This window comes from Crinia signifera, chromosome 5 (assembly GCF_055691185.1).
Source record: "Crinia signifera chromosome 5, ASM5569118v1, whole genome shotgun sequence".
Taxonomy (NCBI): Eukaryota; Metazoa; Chordata; class Amphibia; order Anura; family Myobatrachidae; genus Crinia; species Crinia signifera.
The window spans coordinates 116733890-116740066 of NC_139221.1; the positions used below are offsets into that span (position 1 = coordinate 116733890).

At 41.4% G+C, this 6177-nt stretch overlaps 1 non-coding gene across 1 annotated transcript; it reads right to left on the bottom strand.

Moving 5' to 3' along the window:
- Nucleotides 1-3366: 3366 nt before the first annotated feature.
- On the bottom strand, nucleotides 3367-3548 carry LOC146006049 (U2 spliceosomal RNA). Its single transcript, XR_014444094.1, has one exon. It is a non-coding gene; the product is annotated as a U2 spliceosomal RNA (small nuclear RNA).
- Between the last annotated feature and the right edge of the window lie 2629 nt (nucleotides 3549-6177).

Here is a 6177-nt window from a genome sequence, read left to right on the forward strand (position 1 = left end):
GTTGCTGAAAAAATTAACGCATTTAATATCTTTAGACATCAAAATAAAGTCTATTCTAGATTCACTCCCACCCCTATCTGCTCGATAGGTTACAGGTGGAGGCTAGCCCATTTGTTCCACTGCTACATCCACAAAATCAATTATTTGTCTTAAAAAATTCCCGGAAACATCAATCTTGCCATTCCCTCTCCCCTTCCTATCTCTCATCAATAATACAATTAAAATTTCCCAAAACAAAAGTAGGGATTCTCCCAGGCAAAAATAACCTCATCTTCTCAAAAAGTTCATACCTTTCTTTTTTTACAGGCAGACCCATACACACACACTATTCTAAACTTCAATCCTCTATAACTAAGAATAACTATTATACACCCCCCCCCCCTCAACTACACTAGAACTTACAATTTTGACCTCTTTATTTCTAATTAGTAGTCCCAACCCATCATTTTTTTTTCAGATCAGACCCAGACCATACACATTCCTCATATACCCACTCATCAATTTGAACCTTTCAGGAATCCCGCACTCTTGTAAACACAAAATATCAACTTTAAATTTAGATAATTCTTTAAAAACAGCCATTCTTCTGGCTTTACTTTTAATCACTCTCACATTGAGAGAGGCAACCCGCAAAAAAACTTCGAAGGTCATGACTTAAAAATGTCAGCCATAAACCCAACCAAGACCTTGAGTACATGTAAACAACTTGACACCTTCAAATATAATTGTGTACAACTTATCTTGCCAAACCAGGACTTTGGTTTTCAAGAAATTATTCTTCCAGAATTTTGTTTTCACCCATCCCTTTGTCGATCCCCACAAAAACCCATAGTCTCTTTTGAAGTTCTCCTCCACACCTTCTCCTAAAAAAATCAGATGACGCAGCAGAGTTCGCAGGTGAGCGCAACAAAAAAAGGAATTTTAGGATTTAACTCATCCATAGTCTCGCTCTCACTAGACAGATCTTCTATTTTTGCCTTTTTAGCATGTCTCTCAACCTGCCCATCTGCTTTACGGGTCAACAAACCCAGCAGCACCTTCATTTTCATTGTCCACACTGGACTCCTCCCATTCAATACGTATTGAATCATTATTCAATTCAGGGCTACGGATGTCTTCCACCATATCACTCAGCTGCTCCTCAACCTCCATGCATGCCTTTTCAGCCTTAGGCTTCTGAATCTCCTCCACACCTTTTGGTTCACAGGCTGTGTCCACAATTAAAGGCTGCTCCAGAGGCGCTTCCTTGTCAGTGTAATATTTTTCCCAGCTGCGCCTCAGTGCCTCAGAATAAGACACTTTCTCCCTCTCCTCCTCCATTTTCTTATTCCTCTCTTCCTCCTCAAGCATTCTCCTTATTTCAAATCTTTTTGCAGAAGGACACACCCGACACATATGGCCAGGCTTTCCACATATGTCACACACTTTAGGCTGTGTGCAACTACCAGCCTTATGGCCAGCACCTTAACAATTTCTGCAAACCTTCCCTGTAGGGCAATCCTCTTTAACACGCCCAAAGGTAAAACATTTACGACAATAGGTCGGCTGACCTGGATAGAAGAGGAATCCTCTATAGCCAGCAATCGTAAAATTGGCTGGGGGTGCATCAAACCTTCGATTCGGTCTGGATCAAACCTGAGTTTGGCAAAAAACCTCATCTTGCCATTAAAACTGATTTGTTAATTTCACACCACCTCTGAGGGAAGAGCAATAGCACATCAGGAAGTTCTTAACGAGCTCAATATCGGTGAAGGGATTATAAAAATGAACTGTGATGGTAATCTCCTGAGCAGCATAAAGAGGAATAATTTTGATGAAATTCAATTCAGGCTTTTCTAGCTCCCTCTTAAGCCTTTAAAACACATCCAAACCGATACCATTATGAATGAAAGTCACGTCATAAATACCCTGTAACGGGAAATCCTGGATGCAAAACATCTGCTGCAATTCTATTTTCCCAATTTTCTCCAACAATTACTTCACAATAAAAACCAGGCGATGCTCAGTCCTTCTTCCACCAACAACCGAAAAGTGTTCCGTATGTCAGCATGCTGTCAGAATGTAGATCCAAAGATCCCAAAAATCAATCCCTTCCCGAAATCCAAGGGCTCCCCACAAGGAGGACACTGAAAGACCCCGGCCCAGACCTTAGCAATGAACTTCGGTCTGAGCCAAAAGGCCGAGAAGCGATAACCCGAATGGGGATTGAGCAAAGCACGGCACTCAAATTTTGGGGACACATACTTGTGGAGATCAGCACCATGGACACCACACAGTGAGCAGCCCAAATCTAGCTAGCTGCCTGCCTGCCTGCTTGCTTGGATGCATGCATGCTTGCTTGATTGCTAGCTAGGTGGCCTAGGCCTACCAAAACTTGCACTCCTGCACACCCCTGGGCCTGCCTAAGAGACAAGCGGGCACACTCCAGCCTTTATTTATTGGTAGCAGAGTTAGTCTGAATGCCCCACCTCTGCTGTTAACATGAGCTCCGCCTCTGTTGTTGACACGAGCTCCACCTCTGCTGTTGGCATGTGTGCACACCCATTAGCCTCCTGGCAGACAGCTTTTGTTTTTAGCTCCTTTTCTGCTTGCATGCATGCTAGCCTGCCTGTCTGCCTGCATCTATCAGCTGCAGTGCAGTCATAGTTGGTCTGGCCATCAGGTGGATTGCAGGCTTGCCTGCTTAGTCAATTAGCAGCAGAAGACAGTCCACTGGACAAGCTGCCCACTAGAACATCACAAGCTGCCAGCAGGCCAGGCAGACAGTCCTGTGCTAGCCTAGCAGTCTGGATGAACATTGTTTTTGGGAGGTGGCGGGCAAAATCTTGGTCCAAAGTGCAAAGGTAAGACATTTTCAAAATCTCCTGTTCAAAAGGGGCAGGTTTTAGGATCCCAAAAAAATTTTCCTTTTAAAATTGTGAAGGGGTCCAAAATTTCAAATGGTGTGATTAAGTAGGATTTTGCTTTAGTAAGTTAGCAGGTTAGTGAGGAAGTGTTCCCAGTTATTTTGGGAGGTCGCTGCGGGCCACTAAGCTATTTAATGTAGGCAGGCTTCAGCTTATTTAGGTAGGCCACACATGCGGAATTTGGCCTTAGAATGCCCCAAACCATCAAATCAGCTTGATTCCTGGAAGTAAAAATAAGGGAGACAAGAAGTAGACATCAAATGATACACTGTCGGCCAGCTTTCCAAATATTTATGCACAACAGTTCAAAATAAAAAATGTATGCATTTGCAAATAAAAAAAGGTGCTGCAAAGCAATTGAAGAAGGTACACATGAAATTTGCTACAAAAAGAAAGTATTATGGATGCAGAAAGGCACATTTGAAGGATAGCAATAGTCTATTTTTGGATGACAGATTAGGAAAGGTGCACCGGTCCTGGAAGTACTGCAATACCAGGTCAATGCATGGAGTGGACAGAGCAAGCTCTTCTTCCATCTCCCGGTTCTAAAAATCCATTTAATATATGGCCCCCAGATAGGGGGCATATCAGATCTTAAACTGATAAGAACAGATTTTTTTTTTAATCACTCAGAAAATCAGTCAGGAACAGTCTTCCCCAAAGGGGAATCTCCATCTCAATAGCCCTCTGACTTACTCGTCATAGTGATAACATTTCTTTGAAACAAAAGTATATATAAACACAAAAATATTCACAAACATAATACACAACATCCTTACAAAACTTCCCTCACAAAACCACAAAATCCTTCAGTTTCTTTACTTTCCAAATACCTTCAGCATCATCTCCCACCTTCCCATACTATTTCTACCACAAATAACACAAATATAGCTTCCCTAACAACATCCTAATGGCATCTCCTACCTATATTTTATCTTTCTTAAAAATAAAAACATTCCTACAGTCCCATAAGACCTCTTTAACACAGCCCAAAATAATACATAACATTCTTGTCTTTTTATTTATTTATTTATTTACAGTTTCTTATATAGCGCAGCAGATTCCGCTGCGCTTTACAATAAAACAAACTGGGTAACAACAGACAGACTTGGAGGTAGGAGGGCCCTGCTGCAAGCTTACAATCTATAGGGATATAGGGGGGAAACATAAGGACATGCACCAGTAATAGCATAGCAGTTACAAGTCCAGAAAGGAAGCTATATAATACATAAGTGCCTCGGAGGGTTATGCATGTAGAACTTAAATATGATGGACTTGCCTGAAGAGGTGAGTTTTCAGGGAACGCTTGAAAGTTTGGAGACTGGTGGAGAGTCTTAATGTGCGTGGAAGGGCATTCCATAGGATGGGAGCAGCCCGATAAAAGTCCTGTAATAATGAATGGGAGCTAGTGATCCGTGCAGAAGAGAGACGCAGATCTTGTGTAGAGCGTAGTGGTTGAGATGGGAGATATTTTGTTATAAGTGCAGAGATATATGCTGGTGCAGTATGGTTAATAGCTTTATAAGCAAGTAGAAGTGTTTTATATTGAATACGGTAATATACAGGCAACCAATGGAGGGACTGGCAGAGCGGATCAGCAGACGATGAGCGTCTTGCAAGGAAGAACAGCCTAGCAGCGGCATTTAACATTGATTGCAGTGGTGAGAGTCTGTTCTTGGGAAGACAAGTTAGGAGACTATTGCAATAATCAATGCGGGATGTGATAAGTGCATGGATAAGAGATTTGGTAGTGTCTTGTGTGAGATAGGGTCGTATTTTGGATATGTTTTTTAGATGCATGTAACATGATTTGGAGACAGATTGAATGTGGGGAAGAAAGGACAGTTCAGAGTCGAGGATGACCCCTAAGCAACGAGCTTGTGGAGTAGGGGTAGATTATCGAGTTGTCAACAGCGATGGAGATGTCAGGATGGTAACTGTTCTTAGTTGGCGGGAATATAAGTAATTCCGTTTTGGAAATATTGAGTTTAAGTTGGAGACAAGACATCCAAGATGAGATGGCAGAGAGACAATCAGAAACTCGACCCAAAACCACTGGTGACAACTCTGGGGTTGATAGATAGATTTGAGTATCATCAGCATACAAGTGATACTGAAATCCGAAAGAGCTGATTAGTTTGCCAAGAGAGAAGGTATAGATTGAGAAGAGCAGAGGACCTAAGACTGAACCTTGCGGAACTCCGACTGACAGAGGTAATGAAGAGGAAGTAGAGTTAGAGAAGCGAACACTGAAAGAGCGATCAGATAGGTAAGATGTGAACCAGGAAAGGGCTGTATCATTAAGACCTAGGGAGTGTAGTGTTTGTAAGAGAAGAGAGTGATCAACGGTGTCAAATGCAGCAGAAAGATCAAGAAGAATAAGTAGTGAGTAATGGCCTTTAGACTTAGCTGTTACCAGATCATTCACCACTTTAGTCAGTGCTGTCTCAGTGGAGTCTTTTCTTTCCCAATAACTCCCAACCCAAACATTATCACCTGAAACGATAAAAATTGAATCCCAGTAAATTCCCTGAACAAACCTCCTAACCCCTTCCACACATCCCTTGCATAATCACAATTCCAAAAGAAATGTACCATACTTTCCCTTCCCACACAACCCTCCCTAGGACAGTCATAGGTTCTTCCTAGACCCCTCCTTTTTTTAAATTCCCTTACCGGAAGGCATCCATGTGTACTTAACCACATTATGTCTTTTTGCCTAGTAGTCACTCCTTTACATCCAATCATCTTCCATACTACTTCTACATGCTGGGAACGTACACCTTCTTTAGAAAACATAGGTTCCCAGTCTGCAATCTCTTTCTGCAAATCGTTCTTGTTTTTAAAAGCCTCCCCCTTTAAATGTTCAAGCTGACATTTTTTAAAGAATTTCTCCACAATTAAATAATACTGAGGTACAACAAAGGAAACTGGAGCTTTTAGATCCTTCTCCATCCATTTTAAACGAATCAATAGCCATCCTTCTGAAAACGTCACCATTATTGCTGTAGAATTATCTTTTTTCAAAATATTTAAAATATTTGAAATTAATTTAAAAAAACAAAAAATCTCTATATTTGGGAAGCCAACCCCCCCCCCCTTCCTCTCACCCCTCAATACTACCTCCCTCCTCATTTTCTTCATTTTTGACCCCCCAAAAAACAAAAACAATACTCTATTAATCTTCCGAAGAACTAAATAACTAGGTGTAAATACCAAAGCGATATATAAAATCTTAGGTAAAATTATTGCCTTGATAATCAAAATCTTC